General features: G+C 40.0%; 1 non-coding gene across 1 annotated transcript; it reads right to left on the minus strand.

Annotated features, from left to right (window-relative positions):
• Positions 1 to 4,582: 4,582 nt before the first annotated feature.
• On the minus strand, positions 4,583 to 4,690 carry LOC130958606 (small nucleolar RNA R71). The gene has a single exon (XR_009077719.1). It is a non-coding gene; the product is annotated as a small nucleolar RNA R71 (small nucleolar RNA).
• Between the last annotated feature and the right edge of the window lie 17,523 nt (positions 4,691 to 22,213).

Raw genomic sequence — 22,213 nt, forward strand, 5'->3', positions numbered from 1 at the left:
TCCTTTCCATGGCAAGCTCATGTAGGGTTTCACCGTTGTCAATGGCTACCTCCCATCCTCTCATTGGAAATACGTCCCTGATGCTCTGTCACAGCATAGGCTAACCATCTGTCGGTTCTCAATCAGGCCGGAATAGAATCCAGTGATTCTTTTGCGTCTGTCACTAACGCCCCGCCCTCAGGAGTTTGAAGCACGTCACAGTCATTCAATCATTGAATCCTACTCAGAATCCACAGACAGGTTAGACCTTCCGGATTCTTTTGAATGCCGCCATCAGTTCTTGCCTATACCACGAAGACTCTGATCTCACGGAATGGCTGGCTCGTTTGTCAGGCGAGCACTCGGTTGTCAGGCGATCAACCATGCATCATGCAATCAGAAATCCAAGAGATATTCACTAAGCCTCATATGCTTGTAGAACAAGAATGGTTGTCAGTCACCTTGTTCATAGGTGAGAATGATGATGAGTGTCACGGATCATCACATTCATCAAGTTGAAGAACAAGTGATATCTTGGACAAAGAACAAGCGGAATTGAATAGAAGAACAATAGTAATTGCATTAATACTCGAGGTACAGCAGAGCTCCACACCTTAATCTATGGTGTGTAGAAACTCCACCGTTGAAAATACTAAGAACAAGGTCTAGGCATGGCCGAATGGCCAGCCTCCCAATGATCTAAGATAGCATAAAACTCAAAGATAGCTACCCAGATTCGATTCCAAATACAATAGTAAAAGGTCCTACTTATAGAAAACTAGTAGCCTAAGGTGTACAAAGATGAGTAAATGACATAAAAATCCACTTCCGGGCCCACTTGGTGTGTGCTTGGGCTGAGCAATGAAGCATTTTCGTGTAGAGACTTCTCTTGGAGTTAAACGCCAGCTTTTATGCCAGTTTGGGCGTTTAACTCCCATCTAGGTGCCAGTTCCGGCGTTTAACGCTGGAATTTCTTGAGGTGACTTTGAACGCCGGTTTGGGCCATCAAATCTTGGGCAAAGTATGGACTATCATATATTGCTGGAAAGCCCAGGATGTCTACTTTCCAACGCCGTTGAGAGCGCGCCAATTGGGCTTCTGTAGCTCCAGAAAATCTACTTCGAGTGCAGGGAGGTCAGAATCCAACAGCATCTGCAATCCTTTTCAGTCTCTGAATCAGATTTTTGCTCAGATCCCTCAATTTCAGCCAGAAAATACCTGAAATCACAGAAAAACACACAAACTCATAGTAAAGTCTAGAAAAGTGAATTTTAATTAAAAACTAATAAAAATATACTAAAAACTAACTAGATCATACTAAAAACATACTAAAAACAATGCCAAAAAGCGTATAAATTATCCGCTCATCACTATCCATGTCTAATTCCTTTAGACTAAAGCTTTAGACTAACATTGCATGATTCCTGGAATTCTCATTAAGAATTTTGATACCTTTATTTTCTTTTTCACTTAATTTTCGAAAAAAACCAAAAAAATTTACAAAATCATAAAAACCAAAAATATTTTATGTTTCTTGTTTGAGTCTAGTGTCTTATATTAAGTTTGGTGTCTTGCACGCATTGTTTATTTGATCTTGGTTCTGTTTTCAAGTCAATAATACAGGGAACTGAAGATTCAGTACATGCAGCAGAGGAATTATACAGAAAAAGCTAGGCGTTCAAAACGCCCAGTGAAGAAGGAAAAATTGGCGTTTAAACGCCAGCCAGGGTACCTGGCTGGGCGTTTAACGCCCAAAAGGGTAGAGCTTTGGGCGTTAAACGCCATAATGTGCACCATTCTGGGCGTTTAACGCCAGGATGGCACAAGAGGGAAGATTTTGTTTTTAATGCAAATTTTTTCCAAGTTTTCAAAGTTTTTCAAAATCAAATCTTTTTCAAATCATATCTTTTCAATCAAATCTTTTTCAAAATCAATTTCTTTCTATTTTTTTTAGATACTTACTAACAATTAATGATTTGATTGAACATTTCAAGTATGTTGCCTTTTCTGTTGAGAAAGGTTTAATGTTTGAATCATATCTTTTCTTGTTAGGCAAGTCATTAATTTTTAAAATCAAATCTTTTTAAATTGTTTTTCAAATCATATATTCTCAATCACATCTTTTTAAAACCATAACTTTTAAATCACATATTTTTCAAAAAAAGTTTTCAATCATATCTTCTTCAAAATCTTTTTCAAAATGTTTTTAAAATCTTTTTTTTTTCTTTTCGAAAAATCTCTTCCCCTCTTCTCACATCCTTCTATTTATGGAGTGACACTCCTCCTCAATGCACAATTCGAACTCTATCCCACTAAGTTCGAATTCTTCTACCTCTTCCTTCTATTTTTCTTTTCCTTTGACACCTCAAGGAATCTCTATACTGTGACATAGAGGATTCCATATTTTCTTGTTCTCTTCTCTTTCATATGAGCAGGAACAAAGACAAAGGCATTCTTGTTGAGGCTGACCCTGAACCTGAAAGGACCTTGAAGCGAAAGCTAAGAGAAGCTAAGGCACAACTCTTTGTAGAGGACCTAACAGAAATCTTCAAAGGAGAAGAACCCATGGCAGCCGAAAACAACAACAATGCTAACAATGCAAGGAAGGTGCTGGGTGACTTTACTGCACCTACTCCCGATTTCTATGGGAGAAGCATCTCTATCCCTGCCATTGGAGCAAACAACTTTGAGCTTAAGCCTCAATTAGTTTCTCTAATGCAACAGAATTGTGGTGCACGAAATTGTGATCACTACAACTCAAAACAATCCCTAGTAATGGCTCCAAAGACTTGGTGCTCAATACCATGGCACAACTTCGCACAACTAACCAGCAAGTGCACTGGGTCGTCCAAGTAATAAACCTTACGCGAGTAAGGGTCGATCCCACGGAGATTGTTGCTATGAAGCAAGCTATGGTCACCTTGTAAATCTTAGTCAGGCAGACTCAAATGGGTATAGATGATGAATAAAACATAAAGATAAAGATAGAGATACTTATGTATATCATTGGTGAGAGCTTCAGATAAGCGTATGAAGATGCCTTCCCTTCCGTCTCTCTGCTTTCCTACTGTCTTCATCCAATCCTTCTTACTCCTTTCCATGGCAAGCTTATGCAAGGGTTTCACCGTTGTCAGTGGCTACCTCCCATCCTCTCAGTGAAAACGTTGCCTATGCTCTGTCACAGCATGGGTAATCATCTGTCGGTTCTCGGTCAGGCCGGAATAGAATCCATTGATTCTTTTGCGTCTGTCACTAACGCCCCGCCTGCTAGGAGTTTGAAGCACGTCACAGTCATTCAATCATTGAATCCTACTCAGAATACCACAGACAAGGTTAGACCTTCCGGATTCTCTTGAATGCCGCCATCAGTTCTCGCCTATACCACGAAGATTCCGGTTAAAGAATCCAAGAGATAAACACTAGAGCCTCGTATGCTTGTAGAACAAGAGTGATTGTCAGTCACTTTGTTCATGAGTGAGAATGATGATGAGTGTCACGGATCATCACATTCATCAAGTTCTTGAGTGCGAATGAATATCTTGGACAAAGAATAAGCGAATTGAATAGAAGAACAATAGTAATTGCATTAATACTCGAGGTACAGCAGAGCTCCACACCTTAATCTATGGTGTGTAGAAACTCCACCGTTGAAAATACATAAGAACAAGGTCTAGGCATGGCCGTGAGGCCAGCCTCCCAAATGATCTAAGAACTAGATGTCCGAAGATGAAAAATACAATAGTAAAAGGTCCTATATATAGAGAACTAGTAGCCTAGGGTGTACAGAGATGAGTAAATGACATAAAAATCCACTTCCGGGCCCACTTGGTGTGTGCTTGGGCTGAGCAATGAAGCATTTTCGTGTAGAGACTCTTCTTGGAGTTAAACGCCAGCTTTGGTGCCAGTTTGGGCGTTTAACTCCCATTTAGGTGCCAGTTCCGGCGTTTAACGCTGGAATTTTTGTAGGTGACTTTGAACGCCGATTTGGGCCATCAAATCTTGGGCAAAGTATGGACTATCATATATTGCTGGAAAGCCCAGGATGTCTACTTTCCAACGCCGTTGAGAGCGCGCCAATTGGGCTTCTGTAGCTCCAGAAAATCCACTTCGAGTGCAGGGAGGTCAGAATCTAACAGCATCTGTAGTCCTTTTCAGTCTCTGAATCAGATTTTTGCTCAGGTCCCTCAATTTCAGCCAGAAAATACCTAAAATCACAGAAAAACACACAAACTCATAGTAAAGTCCAGAAAAGTGAATTTTAACTAAAAACTAATAAAAATATACTAAGAACTCAACTAAAACTACCAAAAACATACTAAAAACAATGCCAAAAAGCGTACAAATTATCGGCTCATCAAATTGCAAGTTCTATGGACTTCCATTGGAAGATCCTCATCAGTTCTTAGCTGAATTGTTGCAAATCTGTGACACTGTCAAGACTAATGGGGTTGACCCTGAGGTTTACAGACTTATGCTATTCCCTTTTGCTGTAAGAGACAGAGCTAGGATATGGTTGGACTCACAACCTAAAGAAAGCCTGAACTCTTAGGAAAAGCTAGTCAATGCCTTCTTGGCAAAATTCTTTCCACCTCAAAAATTGAGTAAGCTTAGAGTGGAAGTCCAAACCTTCAGACAGAAGGAAGGAGAATCCCTCTATGAAGCTTGGGAAAGATACAAACAATTGATCAGAAAGTGCCCCTCTGATATGCTTTCTGAATGGAGCATCATAGGTATTTTCTATGATGGTCTCTCTGAACTATCCAAGATGTCTCTGGATAGCTCTGCTGGAGGATCTCTTCATCTGAAGAAGATGCCTACAGAAGCTCAAGAACTCATTGAAATGGTTGCAAATAACCAATTCATGTACACTTCTGAAAGGAATCCTGTGAACAATGGGACAAATCAGAAGAAAGGAGTTCTTAAGATTGATACTCTGAATGCCATATTGGCTCAGAACAAGATATTGACTCAGCAAGTCATTTTGATTTCTCAAAGTCTGTCTGGAATGCAAAATGCACCAGGCAGTACTAAGGATGCTTCATCTGAAGAAGAAGCTTATGATCCTGAGAACCCTTCAATGGAAGAGGTGAATTACATGGGAGAACCCTATGGAAACACCTATAATTCTTCATGGAGAAATCATCCAAATTTCTCATGGAAGGATCAACAGAGACCTCAACAAGGTTTCAACAATAATAATGGTGGAAGGAACAGGTTTAGCAATGGCAAGCCTTTTCCATCATCTTCTCAGCAACAGAAAGAGAATTCTAAGCAGAACCACTCTGACTTAGCAACCATGGTCTCTGATCTAATCAAAACCACTCAAAGTTTCATGACTGAAACAAGGTCCTCCATTAGGAATTTGGAGGCACAAGTGGGACAGCTGAGCAAGAAAATTACTGAACTCCCTCCTAGTACTCTTCCAAGCAATATAGAAGAAAATCCAAAAGGAGAGTGCAAGGCCATCAACATGGCCGAATTTGGAGAGGAAGGAGAGGCAGTGAACGCCACTGAGGAAGACCTCAATGGGCGTCCACTGGCCTCCGATGAGTTTCCTAATGAGGAACCATGGGAATCTGAGGCTCACATTGAGACCATAGAGATTCCATTGGACTTACTTCTGCCATTCATGAGCTCTGATGAGTATTCTTCCTCTAAAGAGGATGAGTATGTCACTGAAGAGCTAGTTACTAAATACCTTGGAGCAATCATGAAGCTAAATGACAAGTTGTTTGGTAATGAGACTTGGGAGAACGAACCTCCTTTGCTCACCAAAGAACTGGATGACTTGTCTAGGTAGAGATTACCTCAAAAGAGACAAGATCCTGGGAAGTTTTCAATACCTTGTACCATAGGCACCATGACCTTTAAGAAGGCTCTGTGTGACTTAGGGTCAAGTGTAAACCTCATACCTCTCTCTGTAATGGAGAAGCTAGGGATCTCTGAGGTACAAGCTGCAAGAATCTCACTAGAGATGGCAAACAATTCAAAGAAACAAGCCTATGGACTTGTAGAGAATGTTCTGGCAAAAGTTGAAGACCATTACATCCCTACTGATTTCATAGTCCTAGAGACTGGGAAGTGCATGGATGAATCCATCATCCTTGGCAGACCTTTCCTAGCCACAGCAAAGGCTGTGATTGATGTGGACAGAGGAGAATTGATCATTCAAGTGAATGAAGAATCCTTTGTGTTTAAGGCTCAAGAATATCCCTCTGTCTCCATGGAGAGGAAGCATGAAGAGCTTCTCTCAAAACAGAGCCAAACAGAGCCCCCACAGTCAAACTCTAAGTTTGGTGTTGGGAGGCCACAACCAAACTCTAAGTTTGGTGTTGAACCCCCACATTCAAACTCTAAGTTTGGTGTTGGGAGGTTCCAACATTACTCTGAGAATCTGTGAGGCTCCATGCGAGCCCTCTGTCAAGCTACTGACATTAAAGAAGCGCTTGTTGGGAGGCAACCCAATGTTATATTTTATCTATTTTCCTTTGTTATTTTATGTTTTCTGTAGGTTGATGATCATGAGAAGTCACAAAATCAATTGAAAAAGCAAAAACAGAATAAAAACAGGAAGAAAAATAGCACACCCTGAAGAAAGATCTTGCTGGCGTTTAAACGCCAGTAAGGGTAGCAGTTGGGCGTTTAACGCCCAGTCTGGCACCATTCTGGGCGTTTAACGCCAGAAAGGGGCACCAGACTGGCGTTAAACGCCAGAAAAGGGCAAGAAGCTGGCGTTAAACGCCAGAAATGGGCACCAGCCCGGCGTTTAACGCCAAAATTGGCACAAAATGCATTTTTGCACGCCACTTGGTGCAGGGATGCCTTTTCCTTGACACCTCAGGATCTGTGGACCCCACAGGATCCCCACCTACCCCACCACCTTCTCTCTTCTTCTTCATCCATTCACCAATCACCTCTACCACTCTTCCCAAAAAAAACCCCTCACCTATCAAATCCCACTATTCTCTTCACCACTCACATCCATCCTTCATAAAACCCCACCTACCTCACCATTCAAATTCAAACCACTTTAACTCCCAAACCCACCCATAATGGCCGAACCCTACCCCTCTCTTCACCTCTATATAAACCCATCTTCACCCCTTCATTTTCACACACCCTAAACACTACTTCTTCCCCTTTTGGCCGAACCACAAAGCCATCTCCCTCTCCTCCATTTCTTCTTCTTCTACCCTCTTCTTTCTTCTTTTGCTCGAGGACGAGCAAACCTTTTAAGTTTGGTGTGGTAAAAGCATTGCTTTTTATTTTTCCATAACCATTTATGGCATCCAAGGCCGGAGAAACCTCTAGAAAGAGGAAAGGGAAGGCAAAAGCTTTCACCTCCGAGTCATGGGAGATGAAGAGATTCATCTCAAGGGTGCATCAAGACCACTTCTATGAAGTTGTGGCCTTAAAGAAAGTGATCCCCGAGGTCCCTTTCAAACTCAAAAAGAGTGAATATCCGGAGATCCAACATGAGATTAGAAGAAGAGGTTGGGAAGTTCTTACCAACCCCATTCAACAAGTCGGAATCTTAATGGTTCAAGAGTTCTATGCCAATGCATGGATCACCAAGAACCATGATCAAAGTGTGAACCCGGATCCAAAGAATTAGCTTACAATGGTTTGGGGAAAATACTTAGATTTTATTCCGGAAAATGTAAGGTTGGCATTCAACTTGCCCATGATGCAAGGAGATGAACATCCTTACACTAGAAGGGTCAACTTTGACCAAAGGTTGGACCAAGTCCTCACTGACATTTGTGAAGAGGGTGCCCAATGGAAGAGAGATTCAAGAGGGAAGCCGGTTCAATTGAGAAGGCATGACCTCAAGCCCGTGGCTAGAGGATGGCTGGAGTTTATCCAACGCTCAATCATTCCCACTAGCAACCGGTCTGAAGTTACTATAGACCGGGCCATCATGATTCATAGTATCATGATTGGAGAGGAAGTGGAAGTTCATGAGGTTATAGCCCAAGAACTCTATAAGGTGGCGGACAAGTCCTCTACCTTGGCAAGGTTAGCCTTTCCTCATCTCATTTGTCACCTCTGTTATTCAGTTGGAGTGGACATAGAAGGAGACATCCTCATTGATGAGGATAAGCCCATCACAAAGAAAAGGATGGAGTAAACAAGAGACCCCACTCATCATGAAATCCCTGAGATACCTCAAGGGATGTACTTTCCTCCACAAAACTATTGGGAGCAAATCAACACCTCCCTAGGAGAATTGAGTTCCAACATGGGACAACTAAGGGTGGAGCACCAAGAACATTCCATCCTCCTCCATGAAATTAGAGAAGATCAAAGAATCATGAGAGAGGAGCAACAAAGACAAGGAAGAGACATTGAGGAGCTCAAGCACTCCATAAGATCTTCAAGAGGAGGAACAAGCCGCCATCACTAAGGTGGACCCGTTCTTTAATTTCCTTGTTCTTTATTTTCCTGTTTTTTGAATTTTCATGCTTATGTTTATCCATGTTTGTGTCTTATGATCATTAGTGTCTTAGTGTCTATGCCTTAAAGATATGAATGTCCTATGAATCCATCACCTCTCTTAAATGAAAAATATTCTTAATTGAAAAAGAGAAGAATTGCATGAATTTTAAATTTTAAAACAGATTAATTATTTTGATGTGGTGGCAATACTTTTGTTTTCTGAATGTATGCTTGAACAGTGCATATGTCTTTTGAATTTGTTGTTCATGAATGTTAAAATTGTTGGCTCTTGAAAGAATGATGAAAAAGGAGACATGTTACTGAGGATCTGAAAAATCATAAAAATGATTCTTGAAGCAAGAAAAAGCAGTGAATACAAAAAAAAGGGAGAAGCGAAAAAAAAAGGAGAAAAAAATACAAAAAACGAAAAAAAGGAGAAAGAGAAAAAGAAAGAAAAAGAAAGAAATAAAGTTGTGATCCAAGGCAAAAAGAGTGTGCTTAAGAACCCTGGACACCTCTAATTGGGGACTCTAGCAAAGCTGAGTCACAATCTGAAAAGGTTCACCCAATTATGTGTCTGTGGCATGTATGTATCCGGTGGTAATATTGGAAGACAGAGTGCTTTGGGCCACGGCCAAGACTCATAAAGTAGCTGTGTTCAAGAATCATCATACTTAACTAGGAGAATCAATAACACTATCTGGACTTTGAGTTCCTAAAGAAGCCAATCATTCTGAATTTCAAAGGATAGAGTGAGATGCCAAAACTGTTCAGAGGCAAAAAGCTAAAGCCCCGCTCATCTAATTGATACTGATCTTCATAGATGTTTTTGGAGTTCATTGCATATTCTCTTCTCTTTATCTTATTTGATTTTCAGTTGCTTGGAGACAAGCAACAATTTAAGTTTGGTGTTGTGATGAGCGGATAATTTGTACACTTTTTGGCATTGTTTTTAGTATATTTTTAGTATATTTAGTTGAGTTTTTAGTATATTTTTATTAGTTTTTAGTTAAAATTCACTTTTCTGGATTTTACTATGATTTTGCGTGTTTTTCTGTGATTTCGGGTATTTTCTAGCTGAAATTGAGGGACCTGAGAAAAATCTGATTCAGAGACTGAAAAGGACTGCAGATGCTGTTGGATTCTGACCTCCCTGCACTCGAAGTGGATTTTCTGGAGCTACTGAAGCCCAATTGGCGCGTTCTCAACCTCGTTGGAAAGTAGACATCCTGGGCTTTCCAGCAATATATGATATTCTATACTTTGCCCAAGATTTGATGGCCCAAACTGGCGTTCAAAGTCACCTTCAGAATTCCCAGCGTTAAACGCCGGAACTGGCACCAAAGTGGGAGTTAAACGCCCAAACTGGCACAAAAGCTGGCGTTTAACTCCAAGAAGAGTCTCTACACGAAAATGCTTCAATGCTCAGCCCAAGCACACACCAAGTGGGCCCGGAAGTGGATTTTTATGTCATTTACTCATCTTTGTAATTCTTAAGCTACTAGTTCCCTATAAATAGGACCTTTTGCTATTGTATTTGATGTCTTGGAATCTTGGTCGCTATCTTTAGTCTTATGCTATCTTAGATCATGGGGCTGGCCTCACGGTCATGCCTAGACCTTGTTCTTATGTATTTTCAACGGTGGAGTTTCTACACACCAAAGATTAAGGTGTGGAGCTCTGCTGTACCTCGAGTATTAATGCAATTACTATTGTTCTTCTATTCAATTTAGCTTGTTCTTATTCCAAGATATCACTTGTTCTTCAACTTGATGAATGTGATGATCCGTGACACTCATCATCATTCAAGAGAATTAGAGTCAGCCTGACAACCGAGCCAGCCATTCCGTGAGATTAGAGTCTTCGTGGTATAAGCTAGAATTGATGGCAGCATTCAAGAGAATCCGGAAGGTCTAAACCTTGTCTGTGGTATTCTGAGTAGGATTCAATGATTGAATGACTGTGACGTACTTCAAACTCGCGATTGTGGGGCGTTAGTGACAGACACAAAAGAATCACTGGATTCTATTCCGACATGATCGAGAACCGACAGCTGGATAGCCGTGCCGTGACAGGGTGCGTTGAACATTTCCACTGAGAGGATGGGAGGTAGCCACTGACAACGGGAAAACCCTTGCATACAGCCTGCCATGGAAAGGAGTAAGAAGGATTGGATGAAGACAGTAGGAAAGCAGAGAGACGGAAGGGACAAAGCATCTCCATTCGCTTATCTGAAATTCTCACCAATGAAATACATAAGTATCTCTATCTTTATCTTTATGTTTTATTCATATATCATCCATAACCATTTGAGTCTGCCTGACTAAGATTTACAAGGTGACCATAGCTTGCTTCATACCAACAATCTCCGTGGGATCGACCCTTACTCGCGTAAGGTTTATTACTTGGACGACCCAGTGCACTTGCTGGTTAGTTGTGCGAAGTTGTGTTTATGCCATGGTATTGAGCACCAAGTCTTTGGGGCCATTACTAGGGATTAATTGAGTTGTGAAAAAGTAGTGATCGCAATTTCGTGCACCACCTTGCCAAGACTTTTTTTACCATTTGAATTTCCTTGCAATTTACATTTCTTGTTTCCTATCTCAAAACCCCAAAATATACCTTTACATAACCAATAACAAGAACAATTCCCTGCAATTCCTTGAGAGACGACCCGAGGTTTAAATACTTGGGTTATTATTTTTAGGGGTTTGTTATTTGTGACAACCAAACTTTTGTATGAAGGGATTATTGTTGGTCTAGAAACTATACTTGCAACGAGAGTTTATTGTAAAATTCTATACCACACAAAAGTCCGTTCATCAGTCACTAGCTTGACGGTTCTCCCTCTTCAGCTGAGGTTATAGTTCACTCTTTGTTCATCCAGTGAGTCTCCCAAGTAGTGCTTAAGTCTGTGGCCATTGACAGTGAAAGCCCTCTAAATTTTCTCATCCATAAGCTCCATGTGACCATAAGGAGAGGCCTTCACTATTGTGAAGGGTCCAGACCATCTTGATTTCAGCTTCCCTGGGAAAACTTAAGCCTTGAGTTGTACAACAGCACCTTTTGACCTTCTACAAACTCTTTTCTTGCCAGCTTTTCATCATGCCATTTCTTTTTTTAATCTTTGTAAATTTTAGCATTTTCATAAGCTTGAGTTCTGAATTCTTCTAACTCATTGAGTTGCAGCATCCTTCTTTCTCCAATAGCTTGATTATCAAAATTCAACATCTTTAGAGCCCAAAATGCTCTATGTTCAAGCTCCACTGGTAGATGACAAGCCTTTCCAAACACCAGTTGGTATGGAGACATGCCAATAGGTATCTTAAAGGCTGTTCATTAAGCCCATAATGCATCATCTAGCTTTTTAGAGCAATCTTTTCTCGAGTTCCCAATAGTCTTTCAAGGATTCTCTTGAGCTCTCTATTTGAAATTTCAGCTTGACCATTGGTTTGTGGATGGTATGGGGTTGCTACCTTGTTCTTGACACCATATTTTAGGAGTGTCTCAAGTTGTTTGTTGCAAATCGGCTTATAAGTGTCTTGGAACCCCAAACCGGCTGAATATATTCTTCCTCAAGAAATTAATCACCACTTTGTTATCATTTGTTGGAGAAGCTATGGCCTCTACCCATTTTGACACATAATCCACAGCCATCAATATGTAGTTGTTTGAGTATGAGGTGGGAATGGTCCCATGAAATCAATCCCCAAATATCAAATAACTCCAACTCTATGATGAATCTCTGTGGCATTTCATTTTTCTTGGGTAGGTTGCCAGCTCTTTGACATTCATTACACCTTATCACAAACTCCTTTGCATCTTTGAATATTGTAAGCCAAAAGAATCCACATTGCAACACCTTGGCTGCAGTCCTTTCTCCACTAAAATGTCCTCCCTATGTGGATCCATGGCAGTGCCAAAGGACTTCTTGTCCTTCCTTATGAGAAATGCATCTTCTTAAAATCCCATCAGTACACTTCTTGAAGAGATAGGGCTCATCCCAAAAATAATGCTTGGCGTTATTGATGATCTTTCTTCTCATATGCTTGTTGATAATGGAAGGTAGCTCTCCAATAGCCTTGAAGTTGGCTATATCTACAAACCAGGGAGCTTCTTGGATCACCATCAACTGTTCTTCCGGAAAGCTCTCATTCACTGCAGGGCTGTGTGCTTCATCTTCCTTAATTGAGATTCTAGATAGGTGTTCAGCCACTTTGTTCTCTGCTCCGCTTCTATCCTTAATCTCAATATTAAACTCTTGAAGTAGCAAGATCACCTTATCAGTCTAGCCTTAGATTCTTGCTTAGTTAACAAGTACTTAAGAGCTGCATGGTCAGTAAAAACAATGACTTTAGAACTAATGAGGTATGACCTAAACTTATCAAAAGCAAAAACTATAACAAGGAGTTCTTTTTCTGTGGTGGTGTAGTTCCTTTGAGCTTCATTAAGAACCTTGCTAGCATAATAGATGATATGCAATAGCTTGTCTTTCCTTTGTCTTAAGACAGCACCAATAGCAAAGTTTGATGCATCACACATCAATTCAAAAGGTAAATCCCAGCTAGGTGGTGCTATAATAGGTGCAGAGGAAAGTTTGCTTTTAAGTTCATCAAAGGCTTGCATACATTCTCTATCAAAGATAAAAGGTGCATTAGAGACAAGCAAGTTACTTAAAGGTTTGGCAATCTTTGAAAAGTATCTAATGAATCTTCTATAAAACCCAGCACGCCCCAAGAAACTCCTAATTGCTTTGACATTGCAAGGTGGAGGTAATTTTTCAATTACTTCTACCTTGGCTCTATCCACCTCTATGCCTTTCTTAGAGATTTTGTGACCAAGGACTACCCCTTCGGTTACTATAAAATGGCACTTTCCCAATTCAAAACTAGGTTAGTCTCTTGGCATCTCTTGAGCACCAAGGCAAGATGGTGTAAGCACTTAGAAAATAAATCATCAAACACAGAAAAATCATCCATGAAAACTTCAATAAACCTTTCAATCATTTCAAAAAAATGGATAATATGCACCTTTGGAATGTGGCAGGTGCATTGCACAATCCAAAGGGCATTCATCTATATGTAAAAACACCAAAAGGACAAGTAAAGGAAGTCTTCTCTTGGTCTTTAAGGTCTACTTCAATCTCATTGTAGCTTGAGTATCCATTCAAGAAATAGTAGTATTCATGTCTGTTCATACATCGGTTCGAGCTATAAAGGACCGGGTTGGCCGACCTCTTAGAAGGTTGGCCCATGATCGACCTCATGAAAGGTTGGTCCATTACCGACCTCTTCTCAAAGAGCTCAGCCAAATTGCCATAAGAGGCCCAAGCCGGCCCAAACGAAAGGACACAGCCCAAATCTAAAAGCAGCAAGGCATAAAGAAAGATAAGATGACTTCACTCAAAGATAAGATAAGATAACTATCTTATCTCCAAAAAGGTCACTCAACACTACTATAAATACACTAGAGCACCCAGGTATAACTCATACTCTGATTCTACAAAAAAACCTGTCTAAAGCATGTGCTAACTTAAACATCGGAGTCTCTTGCAGGTGCCACCACCCTTCGGTGACGAAGGATCAGTAGCACCACTAGATCCAAAAAATCGGACGCAACAGCTCTGGCCGCCACCGCAGATCTCATCCGAGATCGACCTACAGTTTCAGGTAACCTTCGAAACATTGGCGCCGTTGCCTGGGAACCAGGAAGTCATTCCATCATCATGGTGGACAACCTTGACAACGACCACGATTCTAATTTAGAAAATAGAACACCGTACAAGAATGCAGACATCACACTCAAAGATACACCTCAACCAAATGGAGCTAAGCATTCTCCAAATACAGAAATCTTAGATGCCCTCCGAGAATAGCAGAATCGTCTCAAACAGCTGGAACAAGAAGCCGAACATCAATGGAAAGCCGAAAGAGACATTGGGAGAGAAACAAGATGACGTTAAAAGGTAGAGGACTAGCTCTTAAAGCTCGAAGCCGATCTCAAATCCAAGACCGCTCGATCCAGTCATGAAGATAGCCCCCACAAAGATCAAGACCCATTCACCAAAGAGATCATGAAAGCTAAAGTCCCAAAGGACTTCAAAGCTCCCGATATGACCCTGTACGACGTCACATTAGATCCAAGCCATCATCTTAGCAATTTCAGAAGCAGGATGTATCTCACGGAGGCCTCAGATGCAATCCGTTGTAAAGCTTTTCCAACCACTCTAACTAAAATGGCAATAATTTGGTTCGACAGTTTACCTCCAAGATCAATCACAAGTTTTGACGTCCTTGCTAAAAAGTTCCTTGCCAGGTTCTCCATCCAGAAGGATAAAGCCAAACATGCTCCAAGCTTGCTGGGAATTAAACAAGGAGATCCGGAAAGCCTTCACAGCTACATGGAAAGATTCAACAAAGCATGCCTTGACATACGAAGTCTTCCAACAGAAGCGGCCATCATGGGACTCATCAGTGGCCTAAGAGAAGGACCTTTCAGCTACTCAATATCCAAGAAGTACCCAACATCTCTAAACAAGGTTCAAGAATGGGCAGAAAAATATATCAATATGGAGGAGAACTCCCCATTGGGAAACAGCTCAAAAACCGGATTCTCCTAACCCACCACAGAACAAGGATAAAGAATCTGGGAAGAAAGAAGACCAACCCACTGAGAAACCTATCTATGTGAATGTCTACCAAGAGATATACAACACTGAAAAGATTGATTTAAGAGATTTGCTCGATGGTCTAGATTTTCTTCTTATAGAAAAGAATTACTTTGTTGTAAGCATAGCTCCAAACCAACAAACAATTCTCCCAATTAAAAATTTTGAGTTGTCACATGTACAAACCCCAAATGAAAATTAACCGGAGTATTTGGACTCCAGGTTGTCTCACAAGGATTGCAATAAAGTGTATGCTTATTGGCTATGAAGAAACATGGGGGTTTAATTTTGTATTTTTGCAACAAAATAAATGGCAAGAAAAGTAAATCAAGCAAGTAGCTAAAGAAAGCAAGTAATAAAGGAAGACATTCATGGCAAGGGTTGAGATCATAGGCTTTCTATCCTAGTCATACAATGATTAATTCATCTCATTTAGTCAACTCCAACATTGGAAGAAGGTGTAAGTTATCTTCCATGAGTGAATGTCAAATAAGACTAATCAATCATATTACAATGATAACAAGAATTTATCTTATTATGTCATCCCCGAAGATGGAAGAAGGTATCATGTTATCCTCATACTCGGAGAAAGTCTAATAAGACTAGTTAACCTCAATCCAAATGTACTAATCTACTCACTAATGGAATTAGCAAAAGATTAGAGTCAATAGAAATCATATTAACTAACAATTCTAGATCACCAACTTTAGTTGGGTTTTCATGACTCAAGATTGCGTAATTACTCTTTCCAAGCCAAGAATGCTCAAAGTCTACTCTAACACCCAACCAAGCATTTTGTCAAACACTTGGTGGGTGTATAAGGAAAGCATGGTAAAGCGCAAGAGTAGTAAATCTATCAACTACCAATTGCAAGAAAATTAAATTCACAACCCAATTCAATAATAAAAGAAATAGCAAACATTAAATTGCATTAAAAAGGGATCCAAATCCAACAAGAGTTCATTAACATAAAAGAGAGCATAAAAGTAAAATTAACATCACAAACTAGGAGAATGAAAGTGTAGAAGCAAAAATTCATAAAAGAAATAAGATGAAAACCTGAAATCAAAGCTAAAACTAAGAGAGATTAACCTAAAAACCCTAATTCTAGAGAGAAGAGGGAGCTTCTCTCTCTATAAACTACACTACATGATGCTCATGCTACAAACAATTGCTCTCCCCTTTGCTTGGGCTTCAATTCTGCATGAAATACACTCAGAAACAGGTTGGAATTGGGCTTGGGCTGCTCAGAAATCACCCTCAGCGTTTTGCCCTTAAGTTGAGTCACGTGAGAGTATCGGCGCGTGCGCGCCATGTGCGCGTACGCGTCGATCGGCTATCTCATCATCCACGCGGATGTGTCATGTACGCGCGCGTGTCTCTATGCGAAATCACTTTTACGCGTGCACGCCTTGTACGCGTGCGCGCCCATTGATGCATTCCCAATTCTTGTTTCCTCATGCATTCTCCACCTTGCATGCTTTTCTCCTCATTTCTTCCATCCAATACTTGCCTTATGAACCTGATACCACTCAATAAACACATCAAGGCATCAAATGGAATTAAAGTGACTTAAAATCACCAATTTAAGGGCCTAAAAAGCATGTTTTTACACTTAAGCACAATTCATGGGAGAATTATAAAACCATGCTATTTTATTGAATAAATGTGGGAAAAAGTGATAAAATTCCCCAAATTAAGCACAAAATAAACCACGAAAGAGGGGTTTATCAAAGATCCTGCCGCCTCGCCCGATTAAACACAAAAGAGAAGAAAGGGTGAAGAGGTCGAAAGATTTAAACGTCCACCTCACACCGAGGAGATCGGACAAGTTGACCTTCCACGCGTACGCATGCAAGACGCACACGCGTGGATTGTGGATCAACGTTCACCAACAATGAACGCTATGTTCACTTGGAGTGAATGCCTGCGATACTTTCAGACTTTAAATTTGAAGATGGGCATCGACGCGCACGTGTGCATAACGCGCACGCGTCGATGTGACAAAGTAGTGATGGGCGCATACGCGTACTTGAGGCTGGGGCCCGGAAGTGAAGTTTTATCATCCACGCGCATGCAAAAAGGACGCGTACGTTGATGATTGGATTTTTGATGGTATAGAATTTCACAAATGAATTCTCGTTGCAAGTATAGTTTCTAAACCAATCAATAATCCTTTCATACAAAAAGTTGTTTGTCACTAGTACAAACCCCTAAAATTTATAAACCGAAGTATTCAAACCTCGGGTCGTTCTCCCTAGTAATTACAATAAAGTGTCTTGTTATTGGTTGTGAGTTATATTTGGGGTTTTTAGGAATTTTAGACAAGAATTATAAATGGCAAGAAAAGTAAACTAACAATTATAAAAGGCCCTTGGTAAGGTGTGAGAACTAGAAGTCCTATCCTAGTTATCCTTCTCAATTGTGATGAGAATTGTTCATTGCTACCACTTAGTTAACCCTTACTAAATAAAGAAAAGTCAAGTGGATGAATTGACTTGAGCCACAAGTCCTAGCCAACTCCTAAGGAAAGACTAGCTTTAGTGCACTCCAAACCAATTAGCAATCTCTCCAATTATCAATCAACAAAGGAATTAGATAACTCAAGTGTCACTAATTACTCTACCTAGGCCAAGAGGAGCAAAATCTACACTATATCTAGAAGAGGCATTTCAACAAACACATAAAGTGCAATAGAAGTAAACATTATTAAACGCAAGAATTAAAGAAATCTACAACTACAAAAACAAGAGATCAACAATAGAAAAGAAAAGAAGACACATTTATTATGAATTACCTCTTATTGAATTGGAAGAATGTAGAAGGAACAATACTAGATCTACAACAAAATATAAGAACAACATAAAGGAAATTACAACAAAAGAATAGAAGAAGATGAATGTAGCAACAAAGAATTGAGAGATAGAAGTGGAAGAAAGTAAAGACTAAAACCTAGATCTAAGAACTAACCCTAATCCTAATCCTAATCCTAGAGAGAAGTGAGAGCTTCTCTCTCTAAAACTAACTCTAAACTAATCCTAATGAGTGTGAATGATTGGAATCCCCCTTTGCTCTTCAATCCTTGGCCTTAAATAGCATTTCTGGCGCCAAAGTTAGTTGAGATTGGGCCCCACAACCCTTGAGAATTCGTTGGTCACGTTTTCATTAAAAAATCATAAACCAGCATCGACGCGTACGCGCACAGCACGCGTACGCATCCATGGGGTGATTTGCAGGTGCGCGCAAACGGCAGGTGCGCGTGCGCGTCCATGGGCGAGTTCAACTCCTTTGACTTTTCATGATTTCTCCACTTTGCATGCTTTCCTCTTCACTCCTTTGATCCATTCCTAGCCCTTTTCAATCTGAAATCACTAACAAACATATCAAGGCATCTAGTGGAATCAAAGGGAGATTAAAACCATCAAATTAAGGGTCTAAAAGCATGTTTTCACATCTAAGCACAAATAAGGAGACAATCATAAAACCATGCTATTTCATTGAATAAATGTGGGTAAAAGGTGATAAAATCTCTTAAAATCAATACAAGATAAACCGTCAAAACGGGGTTTATCAACCTCCCCACACTTAAACCAAGCATGTCCTCATGCTTAACCAAGAATGAAGTAAGGGTATGGCATTTATTCAATGGAAACTAACTAAATGCAATCTACCTATATGCAACTATCTAGATGAATACAATTGCTTGGTCAAAATAAATCAATTCCCAAGAAGCATATATGCACAAGGGCTAAGGACTAGCAAGCCTAATCTACAATTGAATTGAGTTATTAAATATTTTTACAAACTTGCATGAAAAGTGATGATTATAGGTGGAAGCATGTAATTGAGCATCAAACCCTCACCGGATGTGTTTGCACTCTATTCGCTCAATTGTTTAGGGTTGATTCACTCAATTCTCTCCTAATCATGCTTTCCAAGATTTGTTTTTTTTTTCATCTAACAATCAACATATATTTCATGCATGCATACAATTATCATGAGGTCTTTTCATAGGTTCTAATGGGGCTAGGGTCAAGGTAGGATGCATATTTGGTTAAGTGAGCTTGGAATTTGAATCTTTGATAAGCTTAGACTTCCCACCTAACCTATGACATCCTATTCAATTAAGTTCTAACCTAACTACCCATTTTTTACTTTTTTTTTTCATATACTCATGCATTTTCTTTTCATTTCACAACACTTATGCATTGACCCTTATTGGGCTTGCTTTGGGGCATTTTGTCCCCTTATTATTATTTTTTTCTTCTTTTTCTTTCTTTTTCTATTTTTTTCTTTTCCATATTATTTTTCTTTTTCTTTTGTTTTTCTCATTTTTTTTCTATATACAGGAGCATCAATGCATAAGGTTTTACATTTGATCAATACATGAGCATGTGCCCAATTTCCAATATTTTCAATAAAAATACAAAACTACCCTTATTTCCACCCAATGTCCCAAGGTTCCCACACTTGAATGATACTCACACACACTAGCCTAAGCTAATCAAAGATCCAAATTAAGGACTTTTATTGTTTTCCGCTTTAAGGCTTGTAATGCGCTAAAATTAAGAACAAGTGGGTTAATCATAGGGTCAAATTTGGCTAACAATGGAAGATAAAAGGTAAGGCTTTTTGGGTAAGTGAGCTAAATGAAATGATGGCCTCAATCATGTAAATGCATGAATACACAAAATAATGGACATAAAGAATCAAACAATTCAAAGATTACAATCATAGAAAGAGAATAATGCACACAAGAAGGAAAATAAGTGGTTATAAGATGTAACCACACCATTAGGCTCAAGTCTCACAAGCTTGTGTTTTTAGCTCAAAACATGATCCATAATATATATAATTCAAGCAAGTTATATGAAAAGTTTTCACTCAAATCAATTGGTGTGCCCTATAGATAGAAATCTTGAGAAATTTTCATTATTTTGACTAAGCTTATTGTGTATATATATGCAAAAATAAGAAAATGCAACAAAAATCCTAAAATCTTAGAATGAAATGCAAAAGTGTTGGGATTATAAATTTGTCACCCAAAATCGCCGACCGGTCGGACGACCTCCCCACACTTAAAAGTTTGCACCGTCCTCGGTGCACTTAAAGATGAGCAAGGGGGTACGACGAATCTCCGGATTGCTGCGTGTTCTTTCTTCCGCTTCCATGTTTGCTTGTAGTGCATTGTTCATGAAAAACAAAAATATAACACCATAAGATGAGAAGATATAAAAGCAAGGAAGCATACATTATTGGAATGAGGTAAATCACTAGAATTGAGTGAGTGAATTAGTGTGACATTAAGACATATTAGTTATGTGAATTCTAAATTGCGCGGTTTAGAACACACATTAGCATAAAAAGCTATGTCACAAAAGAAGCATGCACTTCACTTATCCTAGTGTGCTTGAGATGCTCTAAGTAAACTTGTAAGGTAAAACAAGCATTAGAGAAGCATGAAAGTATTCAAGCTAAACACATATGGATGCATAGAATCATGAAATATAATGCATTAAGATAAATGCACAACATCCATCAAGAAATTGCCCACTCAAAGAGAGAGTTCAAATCAAATGGTGGCTAGCTACAACATGCAATTCAAAAGAGTTATAAGCTCAAAGGCAATTCTCATCACTTGGTATTTTTCAAAAGGTAAGCATGAAAAACTCAAAACCAAGTAGCAAAATATATCCTCAATCATAGAATCCAACAAAGATTATAAACATAATGATGTTAAGAAAACATCCCTTTTTTTTATTACTCAGCAGCAATTAATGGTAAACAAAAATAACAATCCAACACTTACAATAAGAAAGAGAAAATGAAATGAAAACTAACTAAAACTAACTAAGCAACTAACTAACTAACTAATTAACTAACTAAAATAAATGGTTATCAATGTTGTTTGGAAGTGTTGGATGAGGGATAGAAGAAGGGAAGAAGAAAGGAGAAGGAAAGAAAGAGGAGAAGAAAAGGAATGTAGTGAAGGAAGGAAATCCACGCGTACATGCGCATGACGCGCGCGCGTCGATGGCTTATTTCGAGAGTGGTGCGTACGCGTCATGTGCGCATCCGTGCAAGTGGGGTTGTGCCAAAGGCACAATGTTGGCGTGGCGTAGGCATAACTTTCTGGAAAATGTATGGAATGTGGAACTTCTCAATCCACGTGTACGCATGCATAGCGCGCGCGCATGGATGGTCCAAAATGCTAGATGCACGCGTACGCACGCAGTGCGCGTACGCGTGGATGGTGCTGTTCCGGGGGTTACCTGAAACGTGTAGCTCGGTCGTCTGGAGATGCCCGAGGTGGGGGTTCAGGGACCCGAGCTTGACATGCAGAGTGGTTGGTGGTTGTACCTGCAATGACACTCCGATGCTTAAGTTAGCATGGGTCCAAGCAGATAATGTGTAGAATCAGAGTATGAGTTATACCTGGGTGCTCCAGTGTATTTATAATGGTGAGAAGTGACCTTCTTAGATAAGATAAGTTAGTTATCTTATCTTATTTTTATCTTATCTTTGGGTGAGGTCAGCTTATCTTCAATGGAACCGCCTTTATCTTTCTGGGCTTTGGCTGCCTTTAGATTGGGCTGCGTTCCTTCGTTTTGGGCCTGCTTTGGGCTCCTTTGGCGAGTTGGCCGAGCTCTTTGAGAAGAGGTCGGGCATTTAGCCGAGCTCTTTGAGAAGAGGTCGGGCATTTGGCCTGAAGAGGTCGGGCATTTGGCCTGAAGAGGTCGGTCGGCTTGTCGCTAAACATCCCGGGTCGGACAGCTTGACCCAGGGTATGAACAGTGCCCCTGCTTGAGTTCGATCTTTCCATGAGATCGTGCTTTTCAGAGCTTCGATCTCTTTGGAAGTAGTGCTCAAGCATCTGTCTTGCTTGTTTCTTCATTGATTTGCAATCTTTTGCAGATTTTCTAGAGGTTTGGTACTTCACAGTCCGTCCTCTTTTAAGTAGTAGTGTGGGTTTTCTACCCTTGCTTTCTGGATCACGCCTTGCTTTTGTGTTGACAACCCTCTGCTTTGGTGAAGTTATCCTTGCGGCTTGATATCCGGACTCTTAGTAACTTGTCTGATGACTTTTTAGTGTTCTTTGTATAGAACCTTTTAGTCTCGGATGACATA

The sequence above is a fragment of the Arachis stenosperma genome, chromosome 10 (assembly GCF_014773155.1).
Source record: "Arachis stenosperma cultivar V10309 chromosome 10, arast.V10309.gnm1.PFL2, whole genome shotgun sequence".
Taxonomy (NCBI): domain Eukaryota; kingdom Viridiplantae; phylum Streptophyta; class Magnoliopsida; order Fabales; family Fabaceae; genus Arachis; species Arachis stenosperma.